The sequence below is a fragment of the Ursus maritimus genome, unplaced genomic scaffold (assembly GCF_017311325.1).
Source record: "Ursus maritimus isolate PB19 unplaced genomic scaffold, ASM1731132v1 scaffold_3, whole genome shotgun sequence".
Lineage (NCBI taxonomy): Eukaryota > Metazoa > Chordata > Mammalia > Carnivora > Ursidae > Ursus > Ursus maritimus.
In genome coordinates this window covers 1,817,821-1,841,343 of record NW_024425563.1, presented here as the reverse complement: position 1 = coordinate 1,841,343, position 23,523 = coordinate 1,817,821, and the positions used below count along the sequence as shown (strand labels likewise).

Sequence of the window (23,523 nt, the reverse complement as noted above, 5' to 3'; positions counted from 1 at the left end):
ATGAATCAGAAGAAGGACAGGGCGTGTTGTCGGCCTCGTGGCAGCCACGGTTTTGTCAGGACGGGCTGCCGGCACGAATGTGTCCCTGCGGCTGAGTGGGGCCTGCTGGGGCCCGAAGCCAAGGTGCAGAAACAGTCTGAGAAAGTACCGTTGGCTGGGGGAGCCAGCTCGCAGACGGCTCTAAAGGAGGGAGTTAAGTGCTCAGGAAAAGGGAGGCTGACCTTACACTTTTTATGATAGCTTTTAGTTCTTCTGTCTAAGGAAAACGAAGGAAACGATGAGGAAGGTAGATTTAAGAAGTGAGCCTCTCTCTCCTCTCCCTCAGATCCGCTCTCTGGGTGCAGCCAGGGGTGAGGACTCTGGCCGTTCCTCCTACACACAGAGGAGCGTTGGTTACGCCAGCTGGAGCTATTTTGCCACTGGATACTTTCATTTGACGACTTATCTTGGCTCCGGCACCACATCACCATGCACAGCTCTGTGTCATTCTCCCCGCTGCTTCATTAGTGCTCCATTGACTAGGACTGTTGACATGTATTGATCTACTCATATGTGGATAGACATTCAGAACGTGCGGTTTTTTATTTTCTAGTCTATTGAAAAGAGACCATACCGTATATCCTTTGTACATATCTTTGTGCGCACTTGTGGGAGCCTTGGGGGTAAGGGGGCCACTGGAGAGAATCTCCTCAGGTTTGCTCCAGATGAAGCCAAGGCAGCCCAGGTGCTTTGGGAAAAGGCCACACGGGGCCCAGGCCCTGTCCCAGCAGAGGGTTCCCAGGGACGCCTGGTGGGACAGAGCCAGAGCTGGGAAGGGAAGGGGTCACTTTTGGAGTCTTCACTGGCCCCCAGGCCCGGGGAGGGAGACTGCCTGTAGGGACCTTGGGGAATTCCCCCAGCGGAAGGCAGACCTCATCCAGGCCTCGCTCAGAGCTCTCGCCCCTAGGACAGGCCCACTGAGGGTAAACAAAGTCAGCAGTGCCTGGCAGGGAGGTCGGTCGGGGCTCTCGGGCTGATTTCAGCGGCTTTAGAAAACACTAATTTAGCCCCTTGAGCCCAGGCCACATGCTTGCAAACTGGGCCCTGGGAGGGAGGGGTGGCGGCAGGAGGGACACAATCCAGGTTCACCGACCGTCATAACGAGTAGTCGCTGTACAAGAACCAGCCCCCAGCTGCCGGCTGTGACCTCCCGGGCACGAGGCCAGCACCTCGGCCAAGCGCTACTTAAGGAGCTAGAAAGGCCTATCTGGGTAGCCTGAAACGCCGACACACACATCTTGGTTGCCGTTTGCGCTCCCGAGCTGCAGCATGCCGAACACCCTGCTGCTGATGTTCCTCTTTTACCGTCTTTTTAACCCAGTGTCCAAGTGAATGTCATGAAATCACTCTATCCAGGAAGTCAGCTCGGTCATGTCCACGACGTAAACTAACAGCAAGCTACAGAGTGCCATCAGGGCGCCCCGACGCTCGCACAACGTGTCCTTCGGGAACTTCCCGCCAGGTCAGCAGGACGTGGGCATCCCCCCAGGGGACAGGACAGAGGAACCGCTCAGCTGTTGCTGGGGACACGTTAGGGTTTGTGAGAGACCGCGGTCTGAGAGGACACAGAAGCATGACTCCATCCCCACAGGTCTTGCTGATTCGTGCGTTTGCCTTCTGGGAAGGTTTCTTTGACCATAACACATAAAGACAAGCACACAAACAAAACATGAGTCTGACACCCTACGCAGCTCTATGTTTTAACGTGATGTACGGCACAACCGAAGTTCTTGCTGTCATTGTTTATGTATCTGTGTGTACGTCTTGTCTCCGTTAGTATCCGCTCTGGAAGGGCAGGGCCAGGCCCTGTAATTTCTCTCTCTGCTGTTGCCACCGTTCCCCCCGGGCCGCATGGGAAAAGCTTGCTGTAGGCCATGACTCGGAGGTCACAGACAGTAACGGACTCCTCGAAACACCTTGCTTGCTCAGCTCATCAAGAAATCTTCAAAGGAGGCCAAATGCCCTCCAAGCCGAACACTTAAAAATTCAACACAGGAACCACAGACGCAAGCCCTTGCTTGGAAGATGCTGCTGGTAGAAAAGGCTTTATTAGCTCACCCGTTTGTGTGATGGGAGTGGTGTGTGCCTGGACTGGCAGGGTTGGAAACATTGACAGGAGGTTGGGATCTGTCCCTGACAAAGGCTGACACCTGGGCTGCAGCCTTGAGCTCTCCCACCTCCCCCTGGCTCGGCCAGACGGCTCCCACCTGCCTGCCACCCATCCTCTTGGGAGGGGGGACTTGGAGGAGGCAGCCTAGCGGCTCTGGGAGCCCGGGCGGAGCTAGGGGGCAGTCGTGCTGCACGAGCCGCTCAGGACACAGCACCCGCCGTATTGCAGGCGCAGCGGCTTGGGACTTGCGGCCTCCGGAGCCGAGTCTCTCTCTCCTGTCCCTGGAGCTCCTAGGCTTTGAGCTAGGAGCCCCTCACAAGTCAGAGTACTGACATATTTTGGTGCAAAGATGATGCTATTTATCCTGCTTATCTTTACGCTTCATTTTTCCTTCATCGTGGACTTAGCCCAGATCTTAGGGCAATGTCTTATAATGGAATCAACAGACGAGGTTACACAGAAGGAAGCTGGGGCTGGGAGGGGTCAGTGCTCAGCACATGGTCCCCAGGAGCACGGTCTTGTCCCAGCACAGGCTGGGCGGCCTGCCTCTCCGTCCTCCTTGCTGCCCCCGTGGGCTCTCCCACTGGGAGCCCCACCGAGCCAGCCGCACGCCTCCCTGGGGAATAGGTCTTGACGTGGGATGGCCTCCCAGCTGGGCCTGACCAGCCCATCACTGAGAACACCCTGCTTGTATGTGGTATTTGGTAGCCCACGAAGCACGTGTTACTCATTATTTAAATTCACAGTAACCCACCGAGGTAAACTAGGGTTATTGTCCTTTTTCAACAGATGAGGAATCTGAAATATAAGGTGAATAGCACACCCAGGCTGACCCAGCAAATGAGTGTAGAGGCAGGAGGCTCTGAACTCCTAACCTCTGTCCCAAGCCCAGAGCCTTCTATGACGTGCCCACGGCCAATCCAGGAGAAAGGGAGAGAGCGGGGGATGCGAGTGGGGGCAGCACAGACATATGGATGTAGACACGGTTGTAGTGGAGACAGATGTAGCTATGCTATGGTATGGACCTAGAGATCATAAGTGTAGTGACAGTCATTGATACGCTGTGACTATCGGTCCGGTGACAGTTATGGATGCAGAGGTGAACATATAGATAGACATTGACAGATAGAGGCAGAGACAGAGGCAGATACAAAGTGCTCCTCTGAGCTGGCCAAATTAAAATTCTTCTTTTTAAAGATTTTATTTATTTAGTTGAGTGAGAGAGTGCAGAGAGAGAGAGAGAAGGCACACTAGCAGGGAGAGCCGCAGAGGGAGAGGAAGAAGCAGACTCCCCACTGAGCAGGGAGCCTGATGTGGGGCTCGATTCCGGGACCCTGGGATCATGACCTGAGCTGAAGGCAGACACTTAACAGACTGAACCACCCAGGCGCCCCCCAAGTTAAGATTCCAATATGCAACTAGAAAGCCCGGGTCTAGATACTATAGCCCCTGGCTTCCTCCAGTCCACGGACCTCCTTGCTGAACGGAGGCCACACCAGGGAGTACACGATGCTGGTTCCATAGACTGAAAGGCATGATAAAATTTCCCTCTTTCTTGTTCATCAAAATCAACACTCTATATAGTTAGAAAATTTTGGAGCTTCCTGGGACAGCGTGGGAGACTAATTTATAAATAGTTCTCTTTGTCTTTATATATGCAAGGATAGAAGGGAAGCTCAAAAAAAAACAGTAAAATATTTGTTACATGTTTTACTATTATAAAATTAAATTTTAATTTAAGAGCTTCGATACATTTCTAACCATGGTAGATTTTAAGGTAATTATGTGTCTCTTCAGTAATATATTTGCTATCAACTTATTGCATAAAAGGATTGCTTGTGAATTCAAAATTATTTTTAGATTTATAGCCCTTTCAAGTGAAAAAGGGGTTTTTCAGAAATACTTCCGATTTCCAATGTCTGGTGAATCTTCCATTTGCCATCAATAATGCCTCCTACAGAAATCCTCCTTCATATAAATCCAGCCTGACATTCCTATAACGCACAGTGCAAGAGTGCTCTTAGGGCAAGAAATAATATCCGTGTGAATTATATTAGGCCAGCCTGTGGGAAACATTCATCCCACAATTTATGAATTCAGATGCTCCCAGAATATGCTTTGGTATTCTAAGGAAACGTAGGTGTTTTCATTTTCGTTGGCTGTCTTGATAAATGTTTATTGTGGGCACTGTGAAAACTGCTGATCTGCAAAACCATTTTTGTACTCACGTGTTTGCCTGCCTCTAATGTTTATTGCTCCCATTATCAAAATTGTACAGCTCTATTCTGCAGCCTAAGGTTGTTTGCTGTTGTGATTTTTTCCAACATAACGACGTTGTGAGTGGCATCGGTGGAAGCCTCGAAGTCCGATGCCCGGCTGCACACCTGCCTGGGCTCAGTCTGTCCGGGGGGAGCTGGGGAGGACGGCAAACACAGGTCTGGCTGGAGAGACTGTCCTCTTACTTTATGTCACTGCATGTGCTGTGCAGTGTTGTGTCGTGTTGCATTATGCTGCCTGTAGTATACTGTATCATATTGTCCGGAGACCACAGAGTCACTGTTGCAATGCAGAAAATAATAATTTTGTGGGGACTGAGGGTAGAGTAAGTGTTTGGGCTAAATGATACACACCATCTACACTGTCTACACCCACTGAGCAGTTGCTACTCTCTTCACTTTGTCCTGCACTGTATCATTACAATACGGGGTTTGATGGGGCACGTGGGTGGCAGTCGGTTAAGCGTCCGACTCTTGATTTCGGCTCAGGTCACGATCTCAGGGCAGTGTTGGGCTCCACACTCAGTGGGGAGTCTGCTTGAGTTTCTCTCTCTCTCTCCCCCTCTGCCCCCTCCCACTGGTCGCTCTCTCTCTCTCTCAAATAAATAAATAAATCTTTTTTAAAAATGTGGGGTTTGATTTGTTCATTTGGTTGTTTTAAAACTTGAAGTCTGGGATCTCAAAACTTACCCAGCCTGCTGCCTCTGGGTAAGTGTGTGTGTGTGTGTGTGTGTGTGTGTGTGTGTGTGTCCTGAAGATCCCAGGGAACTGGGATGCTACAATTTATCTTCATAACCAGTTCTAATGCCCGAGCTCCTGAGTCAGCAGCCTTTATTAATACAAGTGAGGAGGCTCGATTCCTCTCAGGCTACACACTCAGTCCTTCCCACAGTGACTTCTGTCTTGCTTAGCTCCTGGTCTGCACCTGGGAGTGGGATTTAACCTGTTATTTGAATAATATTTATAAGAAAAGGCATGCAAATAAACATGTAGCATTAAATGAAGAATTATTTGTGAAAGCCGCTCAATCACTTCCTGTAGTTAGCTCACTGAAAAGGAACCATACACTCTCCTTTTTCTGAAAGATTTTTTTCAGAAGCATTAGAAATCCAAGTGGGAATAAATCAGATTAATTTTCAAAATTAGCAGGGATAAGCTTTATTCTGAAATCATGAATGTTCTCTTTTAATTAAATTCAAATGCGGTTAATCCGTCTTAGGCATGTTGTAATATTAAATAGTAGACGGGCACGTGGCAGGGGGAAGCCGTGAATACCCTTAATCCCTGTAAATAATTAGACCGGTTGGCTTATAAAGCATAATGTCTAACATTGTAAAAATCCCAACCTTCTACTTCTGTCTCATTGGCAAAAATAATCAGGCTTGTGCTAGGCACACACACTAACACAGGAATTCAGTATTGTTGAAGGACACGCCGAGGAGGTACAGAGCCCCCGTTAGCTGGCAACGGTTTGTTCAGCTTGGTGTTCCTCTTCCCAAAAGCATATCAAGAAAATCATTAGATTAGCAGCTCTCACAATATGCTACTGCTCAGCCAGGTCATCAGCCAAGCGGTAGGGACAGGAGTGCCCCACCGACACCAGACAAGAAGCAGAGCAAACTAGCACCTCAAAGTCTCTGAACATTCGACTCTTCTCAGATCCCCAGCTCACAAAATAGGCCAGGAGCTGTATGCTGACCCTACACAGAATGACCACCTGCCGCCAAAATAAAAGCTTTGTGCTGCACCCAGAGTCCCCAGTCCAAGAGCCGAGATGTCTGCAGACAGTTGAAGATCACCTGTCACACCCGGAACTAGAAATGTCACAACAAATGAGAAAAGACAACTGGTGCCAACAACAAAATCAGATGCTGAAATTAGCGGTTAAGAATTTTGAAGTGGACATCAATAAAAATGCCCCAAGGAGTAATTACAAATTCTCTGAAAACAAATACAAATTAGAAACCTCAGCAAAGAAATAAAAATTATTTTAAAAAATGAAAACCATGATTTCCGTGTCCACTTCTTTATTCCAGAAGCTCCTTTCTGAGGAAGCGAGCAGCTTAGCGCCGTCTCTGTCCACTTCGGCCACCGTGGCGTACCCCGGCCTGAGCCAGAGAGTACAGAAGAAGACGGTGCCGCCCCTCGACCTCATCTTCGGGTCCTTGCAGAATAGCCCCTGGACTCAGGTGTGGCGCTACGAGCACGTGAACCGGCGAGTAGAGGGCTAGATCATTGACAAGTGCACGAGCCTTGGATGACGCAGAAGAGATTTATTCTAAAAGTCAGGAAAACAACGGGCTCAGATCATGCTAAAAGGGGATGATGTTACTCTGCTCCAAAGTGTCTCCAACTAGAGATGATCAACAAAGTGAGAAATTCTAGGGAAGGCCACAGAGTTTGCTTTTTTGAGGTGTCGTTTGTTGGGAGGGTAGTCCAAAAAAAATTTGTTCATACTGTTTTTTTTAAGATTTTATTTATTTATTTGACAGACAGAGAGCAAAACGGGGGGAGGGGCAGAGGAAGAGGGAGAAACAGGCTCCCCGCTGAGCAGGAAGCCCAATGCGGGACTGGATCCCAGAACCCCAGGATCATGACCCGAGCCGAAAGGAGACTCTTAACCAACTGAGCCAGCCAGGCGCCCCATGTTCATACTGTTTTGATTACCTTTATATTATTACCAGATGACAATAAATGCTGTGAGGTGGTTTTTACCTAAAAAAGTAGTAATAGTAAATAGAGAATGAAAATTATAGAACTGGAAAAAAAAACGGTAACTAAAATGGAAAACTGACTGGCCAGGCTCATAGTGCAGTAGAAACGACAGACGAGAAATCAGTGAACCTGAGGACAGAGCAGTGGAATTTACACCACCTCAACAATAGAGAGAAAGTGACAGAAAGACATGCACAGAGTTTCAGGGACTATGGGACAATAATTAGAGATCCAACATTCATTTCCTGAGAGTCCCAGAAGGAAAGGGAAGAAGGGTAGAGCTGCAAGCGGATTTAAGGAAACATTGGCTGAAAACCTGGGAAATTTGGTAAAATACATAAATCTCCAGACTCAAGAAATTAAGTAACCTTAGACAGGCTAAGCCCCCCAAAATTCATTGAAGATGCGTCAAAATTAAACTTCTGGAAACTGCAGACCAAGAAAAAATCTTGAAAGCAGCCAGAGGGAAATCACAAAGTACCCATAAAGGAACACCAATTCAAAGGACAGCGGGTTTCTTGTCTGAAACCACAGAGCCCAGAAGGAAGCGGCATGATGTTTTTCAGGTCCTGGAAGAAAAGAGCTGTCAGCCACAAATTCTCTATCCTCCGTGAAACTACCTTTGAGAAGTGAAGGGAAAATAGAGACATTCTGAGAAGAAGAAAAATGGAAACGTGCGGTCACTTGCAGAACGGCCACAGGAAGTCCTCGGAAGCTCAGGGCAATGAGGCAGGCAGGGGCCCCGGGGACATCAGCAAGGACAGCGACGGGAAGATCAGAAACTGGCAAATATCATAGGCCTGCCTTTTCCTCGTGAGTTCTGTGCATCATCTTTGATGATTGAAACAAAAATTGTAACACCATTTGATATTCGGGACCATGATATGTGAGAGTGAGGGAAGAAAAGCAGCCTAAATGGAATCAGGGGTGGACGCTTCACGTCAAGAGGAAGAACGGGGGCCGTGGAGTCTACACTCCCTGAACGCTCATCTGAAGAGACTGACCAACTGAACTACAACACGGAAAGCTCATATCAGATTTGGGGAAAGCACACTCAAACGTGCATGCTTAGCTCTGTATCGCTGAGACCCACTGCTTGATTGAACAGTATTTAAAATGTATGAGCACTTAAAATGTGTGGACAGAAAAATCTCTCACGTATTTTTCCCTTGATTTAGCAATAGTCAAACCTGCAAATGCATAAATTTATCCTAAGTGATTGCAAAGATGGCGACTTGCATCCTGATGACTCCCTCTGTCTGCAGTCAGAGATTCTAAAAACCGTTACCTGATAAGCCCTCACTCTGTAGGGCACACGTCCAGAAGGTCTTACTCTGCATGCGAAGTGGCTTGTGACCTTCTCTTTTGCCTGGAGCAGGAGTACTGCCTTTTTCCTCCACGCTGTGTTTCAACAACCACCTGAAATTGGATGAAAAGAGAGGATGTGCTTAGCCGGCGGTCGAGCCGCAGAGACGCAGCAGCAAACGCCAGACTGGGAAAAGGGATGGGGACGCTAACAGACGCCAGGGAGGCAGCCCTGCAGCCAGAGCCCACTCATGGGTGGACAGCTGCCGGGAGGATGGCCCTGCCTCGGGGGACTGTGGTCTCCCCGCTCGCCCCCTCAGACTACGGATTGGCCATCTCGGGGCTCTTCCTCCAAGGGGCAGCCTCGGGGGCATCCTGGTGAGGCTGGTGTGGTCTCCACCACTCTGTTTCCGGGCCCTGTGGATGGCGGTTGCCCCACACCTGCCGGACTTCTGTGAGGTCGAGGTTCCATGTACCCCAACTGGACAGCCTGAGCTGTTTCACTCTAGGCTGACCCGCCTGGGCCCTCACCGGCCTCTGTCTCAGGTCCTGCTTCCAGTCCTGCCTCTCCCTTAGGGATCCTGGCTGTGCAGGGTCCAGGAGAGTCGCTGGCGCCCTAGCACCGTGCTGTGGAAGACAGAAGCTTGACCACAAGAAGGTGCCCTCAGGCGTTCTCATCGGAAGGCTCTACTGTGGTCAGGGGTCCCCTTCCAGCCTGTGAGGGGGAGACCAGCCTTGCCCTCCAGTCCCCCAATCCAGCAGCCATGGTAACGATACAATAACGTGGGTGTGTCCCTCACACTGAATTCGCTCTAGGTCCTCTGCTGAAATCGAGTTTCTGACCTGTAAAGCTCAGGGCAAGAGCCTGAACAATGAAAAATTCACTGAGTTAATGAATCTGACCCTGGGAGACCCTTCCCTGGAGAAGCATGCTCTTGACTGCGGCCCAACCGATGGGCAGGAGCCGGCCCTCAGTCATGTGAAAGCTAGACGGGGAATAAGCAGGAGCCATTAAAGGAAGGCACACCGCTGGGGAAAAGCTGGAGACGTGGAAACTTGCCCTGGGGCCTGGGCCCCTGCGGCCTCCCTGGGCCATTCAACTGGAGAAAGACGCCTGCACCCGTCAGCCCCACCTACCCTCTGCCGGCACCTGTGCTTTCGGCTCGAAAGGCAGATAGGACTCTCTTGGTACCCATTTGTGTGTAGACGTAATGCCACACACACAAAAAAAAAAAAACTCACTAAATTCAGAATTATTCAGAGAAAAAAATAGAATCCAGAATACTGTGAGCTCCCCTGGAAAAGTAGAAGGGACAGTTGTGGAAGTGTTAATATTTCTACTGTGTTGAGACCACACTTCAAGTGTCAGGTTTCCATGTTATTGTGAGATATATATATAAACAGAGGAATTATTATAATTCCGTCATAATTTGCTACTTGACCAAAATAAACTAATAAGATAAATAAATACGGCTGCTTTTGCCCAACTGACTAATATGACCTGAATGGGAATAAAATATCGGATGAGCTGGAGACACCACGTTGAAACTGGGTTAGCGACAGAATCTCAGTGTGCTGTTTTGATATAATTAACGTGATGATTTAATGTGTTTTTAGCTCAGAATCGTCGTAAGGAGTTTTTTTGTAATAGCGTAGAAATGAATCCACACTCGTCCGGGCTGCAGAGGAATAAAAGGTTGTCATATTTTTGAGTTCTCTTGGCAGAGCAATCCATCTCGCACTGCGCAGGAGAACGGAGATGTTGTTCTTCCCATCATTCACGGTCATTATTTAACGTGGGGCAACAGCCACAGTCTTCATTAATATATTAACCTATGGCTCAAAAAGGCCTTGCAGTAAACCAAGCGAGGACTCCTCATGACGGGTTTATATCGCGGGGCTTGGAGAGATTGACCATCAGAAACACTGACCTCAGGGATAAGCCTAATGTTAGCTGCGGATGGTAGGAGCCCAGCGAGCAAGCGGGGAGGAGGCCGGCCCAGCCCTGGCTCACGAGGCCGCCCAGTGCGTGGTAGAGCGCCGGTTAAGAACGGACCCAATGCAGCACCTTGCAGCTTGAGAAAGAAGTGGGAGAGCCGCTGCTTGGCCTCAGCTTCTGCTCGTTCCGTGGCAGCCCCACCAGCCTCCTGGCCTTTGTCCAGCTGCCGGCCTTTGCCTGGACCGCACTCCTTGCTCTTCCCCGGGCAACTTCCTTTAGGGAAACATGGAAGAGAGAGATCGAGACCGAACATCGCCTCGCTGAGGCCTCCTCTCGCCACATTTAAAGATCGAAGCCCACACCAGCCAGAGCTGCCCCTTCAAGGCTTTGTTTTTGGCCACATGCGTGTCATTGACATGCAATGTATCTTATTCATTTGATTTTTATTTCTCTCCCCTGAAAAGTGAATTCCATAAGGTCCATAAAGGAAGGAGGATGAGTCAGAGCCCCCAAGCAAGAAACAGAGGGAACCTGGAATTAGCTTCTTTGAGGACAATTTATTAACAGAGGTATTTCCCAACATGTGGATGGAGGCGGGGAAGGCTGGAGTGAGGCAGCGTCCCAGGGCTCAGCTATATGCACTCCCCCAACTCCACAGCCACTCCTCAATGCCCACCCTAACCAGAAATCAGAGGGCGGGGGCTCCACTGAATCAGCCTTCAGGACACAAAAGGGCAAAGGGTAGAGGGGCATCTGCAAGGTGACACAGAAGGGAAGTCGGGTTTGTCCGCTGTTGAATTTCCATCACCACTGGTGTATAGGACATCCAAGTGTCCTGGGGCTTCTGTAACAAAGGACCACATGCTGGGGGCTTAAAACAATTGAAACACATTCTCTCATGGTTCTGGTGGCCAAAAGACTGAAATGAAAATTTCAGCAGGGCCGCGCTCCCTCAGAAGACTCCAGAAGAGAAACTGTCCCACGCCTCTCTGCTAGCTCCTTGTGGATGCAGGCACACCCTGGCATTCCTTCTCTTGTCAACATGCCACTCCAGTCGTGGCCTCCGTCTCCACAGGGCCATCTCCGTGTGTGTCTGCCTCTGTGTCTGTCCTTATAAGGACACCAGTCAGGGGCTCACCCTAACTGAGCATGACCTCAACTTCATGACATGTGGGAAGATCCTATTTCCAAATAAGGTTGCAGTCACAGGTCCTGGGTTGAACACTTCAACACAGTTCAACCCACAGTCATGAGTACAATTCACACAATCCATGTGTGAATTGTACTCTCCTGAAAATAAAAAAGAAAAGAGTAGTAAAGTTTGGGGGAAATTCGACCAGGTCATTAAAGGGCCTCATTCCGTTATATACCTTTTTTTCTTTTCTTGATGTTATGTCACATTATGGGCACCAGTAAATCTCCAAGAGAAGCCAAAGGACAGGATTTAGTGCCAGAAAGAAATCCTGAAAAAAAAATTTTTTTTAAATCAAAACCCCAAGGAACTAGAAGCAGGAAGGGCAGCATACAGTCCAGGCAGAGGACCCAGGAGAGGTTCAGAGCTCAGCAGCATGGCATTCGCGATGGGAGTAAGTCATCCCCTCACCCCTGCATGCACGGCACAGGGACCAGCCTCCCCTCATGAGGGCTCTTCTCTAAAGAAACAGAATGGCTCCAAGGCACTGCTGGGTCTCCCAACCACCCACCCTGAAGCGAAGCCCAACACGGACGAGCCTCCACAGAGATGCGAAGCCCTCTCTCAACACGCTGGTGCCTCCGTCCTGGCTCAGAGGCCCACAGAGAACAGCCGGATGTTCCCAGGAAACCAGAAATATGAATGAGAAAGAGCAAGAAAACAGGAAAAATAAAACCAAGAAACCATATGTACCTATGGTCCCAAGTCAATTAAAAAATTACAGTGTGGGGGGCGCCTGGGTGGCATAGCGGTTAAGCGTCTGCCTTCGGCTCAGGGCGTGATCCCAGCGTTATGGGATCGAGCCCCACATCAGGCTCCTCCGCTATGAGCCTGCTTCTTCATCTCCCACTCCCCCTGCTTGTGTTCCCTCTCTCGCTGGCTGTCTCTATCCTGTTGAATAAATAAATAAAATCTTTAAAAAAAAATTACAGTGTGGGGCACGTGGCTGGCTCAGTCAGAAGAGTGCGTGACTCTGGGTCTCTAGGTCGTCGGTCTGAGCCCCACATTGCATGTAGAGATTACTTAAATAAATAAATAAACTTAAGAAAACTACACACAGGGTGTTCGTAAATACATCAACATACGTGTGTTTATACGTGTGTATCTGTGCGGTGCGAGAACGTGTGGTGGTACATACATGTGTTTATACGTGTGTATCTGCGGTGCGCGTACGTGTGGTGGTACACACGTGTGTTTATACGTGTGTACCTGTGCGGTGCGAGAACGTGTGGTGGTACACACGTGTGTTTATACGTGTGTACCTGTGCGGTGCGAGAACGTGTGGTGGTACACACGTGTGTTTATACGTGTGTACCTGTGCGGTGCGAGAACGTGTGGTGGTACATACATGTGTTTATACGTGTGTACCTGTGCGGTGCGCGTACGTGTGGTGGTACATACGTGTGTTTATATGTGTGTACCTGTGCGGTGTGTTTACGTGTGGTGGTACATACGTGTGTTTATACGTGTGTACCTGTGCGGTGCGAGAACGTGTGGTGGTACATACGTGTGTTTATACGTGTGTACCTGTGCGGTGCGAGAACGTGTGGTGGTACATACGTGTGTTTATACGTGTGTACCTGTGCGGTGCGCGTACGTGTGGTGGTACATACGTGTGTTTATACGTGTGTACCTGTGCGGTGCGTGTACGTGTGGTGGTACTTTGTTGTTGTTTTCAGTGGGTTTCCCTCGTGACATGATGTGGAGCATCTTCTCATGAGTTTATTTGCCATCTGTGCATCTTCTCTGATTAGATGTCTGTTCAGAACTTTTGCCCATTTCTTAATTGGGTTGTTTATTTTCTTATTGTCGAGTGTTCAGAGTTCTTTGTAGAGTTGGGTGACAGTCCTTTATCAGATGGGTCTCTTGCAAATATTTTCTCCCAGTCCGTGCTTGTCTTTTCACTGTCTGACGTGGTCGTTCGCAGAGCAGGAGTTTAGTTTTAATGCGTCCGGCATATCGACTACTTCTCTCATGGACCATGTCTCTGGTGCTATGTCTGCGAAGGCATCCCCACACCTGGAGTCATCTCGGTTCTCTCCTCTGACATCTAACGGGAGTTTCATAGTGTTATGTGTTTTACCTTTAGTCTAGAATCCATCTTGAATCAAATTGCTTCTGACGGTATATATATTATAGACAACTCAAAGTTGAAATTGATAAGGTTACAAAACCACGATGAGATACCACCTCAGAACGGTCAAAACGGCTAAAATTAACAACACTAGAAACAAGAGGTGTTAGCGAGGATGTGGAGAAAGGGGAACCTTCTTATGCTGTTGGTGGGAATGCAAACTGGTGCAGCTACTCTGGAAAACAGTTTGGAGTTTCCTCAAGAAGTTAAAACTAGAACTACCCTAGGATCCAGCAATTGCACTACTAGGTATTTACCCAAAGGATACAAAAATACAGATTTGAAGGGGTACATTCACCCCAATGCTTATAGCAGCATTATCAACAATAGCCAAATTATGGACAGAGCCCAAACGTCTATCAACTGATGAATGGAGAAAGAAGATGTGGTAGATACATATACTGGAATATTACTCAGCCATCAAAAAGAATGAAATCTTGCCATTTGCAGCAACACGGATGGAGACCTAGAGAGTATTGTACTAAGTGACATAAGTCAGTTAGAGAAAGACAAATACCATATGATTTCATTCAATGTGGAATTTAAGAAAGAAAACAGATGAGCATATGGCAAGGGGCAAAGAAAAAAAGGATAGTGAAACAAACCATAAGAGACTTCTAATGATAGAGAACACACTGAGGGTTGATGGAGGGAGGTGAGTGGGGGATGGGTTAGATGAGTGGTGGGGATTAAGGAGGGCTCTTGCTATGATGAGCACTGGGTGTTGTATGTAAGTGATGAATCACTGAATTCTACACCTGAAACCAATACTGCATTGTATGTTCACTAACAAAATTTGAATTAAAAAGTAGAGAAAAAAAACAAATAAAATTGATAAGGTTAATGACGATCTCATAGAGATATCAGCACCCCGTGTTCACTGCAGCAGTTTTCACAATAGTCAAGATATGGAAACAACCTAAATGTTCATCAATAAGTCAACACGTAAAGAAAATGGGATGTAGACATACAGTTGGACCTTATTCAATCTTACAACAGAATGTATGTTATAACCTGACACGTGCTACAACATGGATGAGCCTGGAGGACAGTATCTTCAGTGAAATAAGCCAGACACAGAAGGACGAATACTGCATGATCCCACTTATATGAGGAATCCAAAAAAGTCAAACTCATAGAAGCAGAGAGTAGAATGATAGTTGCCAGGGGCGGGGGGAAGGGAGAAACGTGGAGTTGTTCAATGAGTATAAAGTTTCAGTTATGCAAGTTAAATAATTTCTAGAGATCTCCGTACAACATAGCGCCTAGAGTTAGCAATTCTGTACTATACGCTTCAAAATTAGCTCAGAGTGTAGATCCCGGGGCTCCTGGGGGGCTCCGTCAGTGAAGCATCTGCCTTCAGCTCAGGCCCTGATCCAGGGTCCTAAGATCGAGTCCCGCATCGGGCTCCCTGCTCAGCGGGGAGCCTGCTTCTCCCTCTCCCTCTGCCCCTCCCCACTGCACATTCTCTCCCTCTCTCTCTCTGAAATGAATAAATAAAATCTTTAAGACACAAAAAACAAATAACCTGTTAAATAAGCTTGCTTAGCATGATCGAGTCAGATGCCGGAGTCAGTCCGACAAGAACGGCTGTGTGGATGTTGGCATGATGCTGTTCCGCTGTTTCTTGACCATAGCTGAGCAGCAGATTTAGTTGTGTCCCGAGGCCCACGGGGGACCCAACGGTAGCTCTGTGTTAGCTGTTTATTTAATTTCAGAGGCCGCGTGACCAGACAGACTAAGAACTGCTCTAAAACCTTCACAGGTGAGGGCTGCGTAAGGAAGAGCCACCGTCACATCACTAAACATGGACTTTATGTCAGAAGGCCATTCCAGCCCACTCCCATTTTCTCAGTGACATTATGATAAAGGCAAAAGGTGCATTAAAAGCTTTGGATCTATACTGAGGTCATAAAATCTCGCACATAGACAGTTCCTGTCTGGGCATTCGTATGCCAGAAACAGGTTGATAAAAGCTACAAGGGGCTCTACGGCGGCTGCAGTGCCGCTCTCTCCAGCACAACCCGTCGCGCGCTCGTTGGACACCAGAGCGCACCCACGAGGCCGGTGCTAAGACACAATGCGCTCCAATAAAAGAACTTGTTTGCTACTTATTTTCTCGGAAAAATTAATTGAGAAATGCAATATTAGACTTGCCTCATTTTTCAGGATAAGACTCTGATGTAACTACAGGTCTACACCGAGCCCAGACAGGTGGCCTCTCCACCCCCAGTAGACACTAGAGATGTGGAATCTTGAGCCGTTAGGGGTAAACGTGATAAAACTCTAGAGGCAGTGCAGAGTTCGTCATCAGAAAAATGTCTTCATCACGGCAAAGCGACAGTGCCAGAAAGAGGGCAAAACAATCAAGTGTGTGTTGGGGTCGATGTTGACACTGGAAATCTGTAAAAATGGCACTTGGAAGGACAGCATAGACACCAGCATCCCCAAGGTGATCCTTGTGGACTTGTAGACCCACACTCCACCCCCGCAACAGGAAGGACCATTTTCCTAGCAACGGAAAGATTAATCATACATTTCACAAAGGAGACACAAAGTTCGGTAATGTGAGACCTTGATTTACAATGGCCTCCTGATTTACAGTTGTGTATTTTTAAACCACGTTATTTAAAACACAGCGAATTTAGAAGCAAGTGTGCAGGCACCAGCTGATTGCTGCTGAAGATTTACTCTGTGCTAATACGAAAATTATTCTGTCTACGTTATTCCCACTTCTCCCACGCCGAGAGCCGACCTCCAGTAAAATTGCTTGTCAGGTGATAGATACTGGTTTCCTCCGGGTAGTGACTATCTCTTTGTCTTTTTTTCCCCCGAAATACAGTTTAAATGCCACAGACACAACATAAGAAAGATGCTTTCTAACAGCAGCGCTCTGGGTGAATAGAACAGCAAGTGTTTTTAAAGGGGCCCTTTCCGCTGCGTGACCAGCAGCTGCAAATGGCTCGTTTCAGTCAGAGGGCAGACAGTCCAGTAGATGAGGATGCTGCCTGCCCACCCTGCCCAGCAAAGCGAGGTGGGCCCGCCAGCCACCCCCTCCCGCTTTGCATCCTTGTCCTGCCGCCTCTGGGATTGTAGGGGACACCCATGAACTGATATTTTTAAAAAGCTTGCTGGAGTGCCTGGCTCATGGCAAACATGCGGTAAATATTAGCCACCCTTGTTAGCACAGAAACGTGAAAGTCTATCCAAGCTCATGATCGTTAGGACAAGACCACCAAATGATTTTTGAAGATCCTGTTAAAATTCTCCGAAGAAGTATGTTGCAGCATGGATAACTAAAGTAACCAAAGTGAGCCCACGATCTCCTGTATGCACCTCAAAATCCAAATGACCAGGGACCCCAATTCTGCTGCTGTAAAAATTTCAAACAGAGTTGGGGAAGGAGAAAACCAAAAATTCTTCGGGTTTAGAAAGAAAAGAGGAGTTTTCTACACTGGTTACTTCAAAATAATTGTTCCAGTATTATTACTAGACTTTGCTTTTCTTTAAACCGCTGTGTTAAGTTGGATTCTTTCAGAAGCAAACATTGAGTCAAGGATTTAAATGGTCACAGGAGGACCTGCTTCCCGCCTGCGGCTCCCCTCCCTGCCCCTGGTCAGACCAGAGGAAGGCACCTGCCCCAGGATGCAGTAGGCTTGTGCTGTGTGGAGGACACGGGGGGGGGGGGGGGACTCCGACAAAAATGTCTTCTACAACCTTACGCTTCAAACTTTTGGATATTTTCTGAAATTCTTACATTGAACTTCTCATAATAAAAAGAAAAAAATGCTTCCATTCAGAAGAAAGCAAAATATGGATGCCTGGTTACATTGCCAGAGTTTCTGGATGGAGAAGAGCATGCCTACATTTAGTCCGGGATCTGAGCAATATTAATGGGTTGGTGACTTCAGCCAGTGATGATCCTAAGTAGAATTTTATGCTAATTGAAAAATTTTATTTCAAAATTCAAATGATTATCAGCTTGCTCTAGTGTAAGCAAGGTGCCGCATAAGCAAGACCAAACAGCCGTGAAGACAAAAAAATGGACATCCTCAGTCCATTCTGGCCCAGAGCACGGTAAACACAGGCCATCAGGATGGACGGTCTCACACGGGAACGCTGATGGGAAAAACACCATCCATGCTTGCCCTGCGTGGACACAAGCTGGCCTGACGATCAAGTCTTGCACAGAAACAGCAAAGCAAAGACAGCACTGAAAAGAGTGAGAAATCCTACAGAAGTAGTGAAATAGACATAAGTGTGATCAAGAAGGTGAAGTCCCCACGTGGAGACTGTCACTGCCCTAATTCGAGGGCATTTAGGTAATGCATGCTGCGAAGGGGGGAAGCCTCTCTAGACGGGAGGAAGCCACTGAGAACAGGAGAGTGTACAGAAGGAACAGAAGAAGTAGTGAAAACTAATGGCGCATCTGGAATACAGCCAGCAGAAGACCGAGCTTTCCGTTACCCAAACGCAGAAGAGCTGACCGCAGGGTCCGGACCGGGGGACAAAGGTTTCCTAAGGACTTTGGTAATCAGGAATGAGATTGATGACCGAAGTGAAAGCCGTGGCGTCAGTAACAAAGGGATCAATGACACAGACAAATACGTTTACAGATCATTGCCTCAACTTGAAGACTGCAAAGGCCCAGACGCATCAAATTTATTTATAGATCAGTGTCTTAATGTGATAAACAGTTGGCTTGTAAACTACAAATACTGAAAATCACAACAGATAGCTATGACTTTTGTTCCTCTCCTTTACTGCATGAGAGATGTCAGTGCAGGTCTGTGACTCAGGGACAACTCCTTAGTCATCTGGGGTGTGGTGTCAGAGGCCGAGCCTACCCCACAGCTAACTTCTACCAAACACAGCACTCAAGGCCTGTGGACACTCAGCTAAGAGCCTGGAAGCCTCTCCCACGGAAATGTCCTTTTCCACGTCTGGTCTGACCCGGTGGCTGCAGTCGAGCGCTGGACAAGTGCCGTCAAGAGGGAGGCCGGACCTTGCAGCTCCAGACCCAGCCGTTCCATAGCTAATTAATATAGTAAGGAAAAGACTCTCAAAGTTCCTTTTTGCCCTGGTGTGACTGCATTTGGGCGTTCCAAGGACTCCACTCAGTCACACATTTGCCCAACAAATACTTGAGTGCCTACTGCGAGCCAGGAATGGAAGCAGGTCTGGAGGTAGACGCACGGCTGCCAGAAGTAGAAGACAGAATCTGAGCTCTGCAGTTGGGGAGATAGAGGTGAGCGGTCAAGGGAAGCAGGAGGCTGCGTCTGGGCGCAGCAGGGGGGTGATCAAGCAGAAGGGGCACTTCCAGCCAGAGGGCAGTCAGGGAGGTAGAAGACCGAGCGTCCTGCCAAACCCAGGACACGTGCAGAAGGGAGGCCAATGGGGGAGCTGGGGACAGGGACCCAAGTTGGCCGAAATGCCAGGCTTTGAACTTGGTTCTTCTGGGAGCCACAAAAGATCTTCAGTGGGAGAATGGCAAGGAGAGATTTAGGGTGGGAGTGAGCACTCCGGCAGCCCACGGACTGGAAAGAGCCAAAGGCAGGAGACGGTGGGGCCCGCAGGGGGCAGGGGCCACCAGGGTGGAGAGGAGGAGACTCTGGGTCTGGCTGAATGTGCTCCGGCAGGGCAGGGCACCGGCATGGATGCTGGGCAAGAAGTCTCGCTGGGGTTCGGCAGGCCAGGTGGTGAAGGAGGCAGAGGAAAGGAGGTGTGTGTGACCTTGCAGCCAAGGGTCACCCACAGGGCCTCTCTAGATGCTGACCTTTCACCCACCGGACAGCAAAGATGGAACCCCCGAGGCATCCGTGAAGGAGAGGCTGTGGGGACAGGTCCTCACCCCCGCAAGTGCAGCACAAATGGGCACAGCTTTGGTCCTGCAAATATGGCATTATCAATGCATTTAAAAAATATACGTATACAGTTCCTGGAAGCAACTTCCAGGATGACGGTCCTGTGAAGCACGTGCCCATTCCTGCAGACACACACGCACGATGTGTACTAAAGCATTTTTTAGTAGTGCGAGAAACGTGTTTTCAAGAGGAAACCACCAAATACTCCTCATTAGCAGACTGGCTACAAAAGTGGTGCCCATCAAGCCATTGGAAAGAGTTGGGGACCCAGAATCTGGACTCTCGGATGTCAAGGGTCATCCTGGAGGCTGCTGAACCCAGATCCTGACTCCAGGGGTCTGGGGAGGACCCTTGGCGCTACGTTCCCCGCAGGCCTCTGCTAATGCTGCTGCCAGGCCCCAGGCTGCTGATGTGGAAAGAAACCTAAGCTGGATCTCTCATCAACTGTAAAACAGTACGTCCTATTTTGGTAAAAAAAACAATAATAATAACCATAATCATAATGCAAGTTAATATATACATTGAATATCCAGAAGGATATGTATTTCTGGAAAACAGAGCATATGGTGGACTTCTCCTTTTTACTTACATACGTAACTATAATGCTTCCAATTCGGGGCGCCTGGGTGGCTCAGTTGGTTGAGTGTCTGCCTTTGGTCACAATCTCAGGATCCTGGGATGGAGTCCTGCATCAGGCTCCCTGCTCAGCAGGGAGTCTGCTTCTCCCTCTCCTGCTCCGCCTGCTTGTGCTCCCTCTCTCTGTCTGTCAAATAAATAAATAAAATATTTTTTAAAAAAATAATAAAAAATAATGGTTCCGGTTTTTATGGTGAGCAGGAATTATTTTGCATCAGGAAAAAAAATTGAATCAATAAATAGATGCACTGAAACCAAAAAAAAGTTTGTGAGCCTAAGTGTTATGGACAGAATGTTTGTGCCTCCCAGAATTCATGTGTTCAAGTCCCCACCCCCAGGGTGATGGTGCCAGGAGGGGGCACCTTCAGAGGTGAGTAGGTCAGGAGGCTGGAGCCCCAGAATGGGATTAGTGCTTTCATAGAAGGGACCCCAAGTGCTCCCTCACCCTCCCACCAAGTGAGGACACAGCGAGAAGATGTCTTCTGTGAACCAGGTCGGGATCTCCCAAGCCGCTGGATCTGCCAGCACCCAACCTTGGCCCTCCAGCCTCTGGAACCGTGAGAGACACACGTCTGCCGCTGAAGCCCGGCTCTGTGGTCTTCTGTGAGATAAGGCCGGACCGAGACACGGAGTTAAAGGCTACACTTTGAATTGTATATCATAGCACTCTTAATAGATCATTCATGCTATTATTTTTAAAAAGCTGTCAGGCAAAGCCCCAACCTGCCATTTTTTCCAGGCTGGGGGGGACAAGTGTCTGATGCAACAGCTTGGTGTCTGCCCTTCGATTCTGACCCGCCTCGGTCAGTCCTGCAGGCAGGAGGGTGAGCTTGTCACCACGCCAATCTACTTAGGTTGCCCCACTTCTGCACCGAAAGCATCTCCCCGGTTTCCTTGCGCTCCCAGAATGAAAACGCAGCCAAACCTGTCACACCTGGCCCGGCCTGGCCCCCGCCCTGCCTCCTCCGGCTTGTGCTCTGCGCACCCACGTGCACACGCCCCGTCCGGTTCTACCACGGGCAAGGGTCCCTTGGTGGCATCAGCCTGTTCCATTAGTGGATGCTTTATGCTTGCGTTCCTTGTCTTGGCAACAAGACGGTAAGGCCTCTTCTCCCCCCACCCCAACTGCTCTCACCGGGGAAGAAGAACTTCTGTCCTCCAGCTGCCCGAGGCCCTGGTCGGTGGGGCCACGGCAATTTGCAGGTTCGGAGAGTGAGAAGTAGCCTCCCTCGCTGTAGGGTTCGGGGTTGAATATACCCCCAAGAGTCATCTGCACCAGTCCCTCACAGAATCCTAGAATCCGTGGCTTTGGAGCACAGCAGTCTCCACCGTAAGGAAGCCCGAGCCAGCCCAGGGCTCCGAATGATTCACAAATGCCAACTGATTCGGGAGGTCATGGACATTGATGGCGCAGTTACCATGTGCCAGACCTCTTCTAAGGACTTTGCATTAATGAATGAATTTAATTCATTTGCTTCCTGTTAAAATGGGTTAGAAACAAGGGTCTCTGGCTCCCTCTCCCCAATGACTATCGGAGAAATTATTCAACAAGAGGGAAGCATGGACCCCAGGGCGTAACAGCAGAAGCGAGAGCCCCGCAGAGCCTGGAGGTGAGGACACGTGGAGACAAGCTTCCTCATCCCTGCTCTTGCTTCGCCCTTGCACATGGAGAGGGGCCGGGAGGGGAGGCACCCAGGAAAACAGCGGTGGGCCAGCACCTCAGCGTCCCGCTCCTGCTCCCCAGACCCCCAGGACTGGGGGCTGCCCCAGGAGACCCTGCCTCCCCTGACACTTCTCTCCTGGAACTTCGTGATCTGCACAGGTGGACAACGCTGCATCTCTCCCCACGGCTCCTACCTTCAGCCTCTGAAATAGTCATTCCCAGAGTGTTCGTAGCCCGGGCAAACAAGCCCTCACCGGTAGACCTGAGGAGCACCACAGCCCCAAATAAAGACGAGAAAGGAGATGACTAGTAGCATCGGACACGGAGTGAAGGTGTAACAGACCAAGAACTGAGAGCGGGCCTGGCAGAGCCACTGAGGGACAGCAAGAGGGGAGCAGTGTAAGTTCCACCATGAAACGAAACAAGGAAGTTGTTTTTTAAAACCTCCTTCATTTTTACAACAGCCTTATGGGATAGGCACTATCATCTGCCCATTTTGCAGATAGAGAAACTGAGACTCAGCGAGGTTGAGCAGATCACACAGCTAGGAAGTGGTGGGGTCAGGATTTGAATCCCAGCCCCAGAGCCCAGGCTGTTGAGCACTCTGAGTTCTGAACTTTTATTTGGTTGTCACTCTTGTCCTTCCCGAAGTTTTTCATTTCTCTTCACCAGCAGGCCATGAGTACTGCTTGCTTCTACTTCCCTCCTTCCTGTCTGCTCTACTAGTTTGCTAGTATAAATTACCTGGTAACAAAGCACCACACACCAGGCAGCTTAAAACAACAGAAATTCATGGTTTCAGTCCTGAAGCTGGACGTGGGAAATCGAAGTGTGGGCAGGGCTGCTTGCTTCCCCGGGCTCCAGCAGAGAATCTGTTCCAGAACTCTTCCAGCTCCCCTGGTTCCCGCAAATCTTGCTATTCCTTGGCTGGTAGCTGCTTCTTTGTGACTTCTCCCTGTGTGTCCAAACTTCCCACTGGGATGTCCAGGAAAACCTCCTCTTACTTTTTTTTTTTTAATTGAAGTATGACTAGCATACAGTGTGATATTTGTTTCAGGTGTAACCTCCTCTTAACTTGGTTACAGCTGCAAAGACCCTATTTCCAATAAGGTCACATTCCCAGCCTCCAGCAGACCGAATGCCTTCTTCCGGGGACAGGTGTACTGATAAGTCAAGGAGCATGGCAACCCTAATAAATAATGAGGTGAGCCATTACACCGTATGTGGAGAGATCCGAGGCCTGAGGTTGAGTGAAAATAAGCAAGTTTCAGAATAATAAGCTTAGATGAAGTTTCCCCGTAAAATACACACAGGAAATAACACTAATATTTTCCCTACGGATGTATGAGAAGCAAGCACGTCTGAAGAGTCACGCCCTACAGACAACTACGCTTACTTCTGTAGCAGGTCGCCAAGAGGCCTCTTTCCCGTAAGCTGTAAGGTTTCACGCATTCAATGAGCACGTATTTATGTACTCGTCACGCAGTTAGCATTTACAAAGTGTTAGGAGAGCAGACGCCGTTGGCTCCTGGGCGGTTCCCTGCGCTACCGCCCTCCCGCCAGCAGGGGGCGCCGTCCCGTCCCGCTCAGCGCCCGCTCTGCCCGGAAGTCCCGCCCCGACCGGAAGTTGGAGTAGGCGCATCCTGGAAA

At 49.0% G+C, this 23,523-nt stretch overlaps 1 pseudogene; it reads left to right on the top strand.

Moving 5' to 3' along the window:
• LOC121105882 lies at nt 1–6,782 on the top strand (annotated as a pseudogene).
• Nucleotides 6,783–23,523: the final 16,741 nt, after the last annotated feature.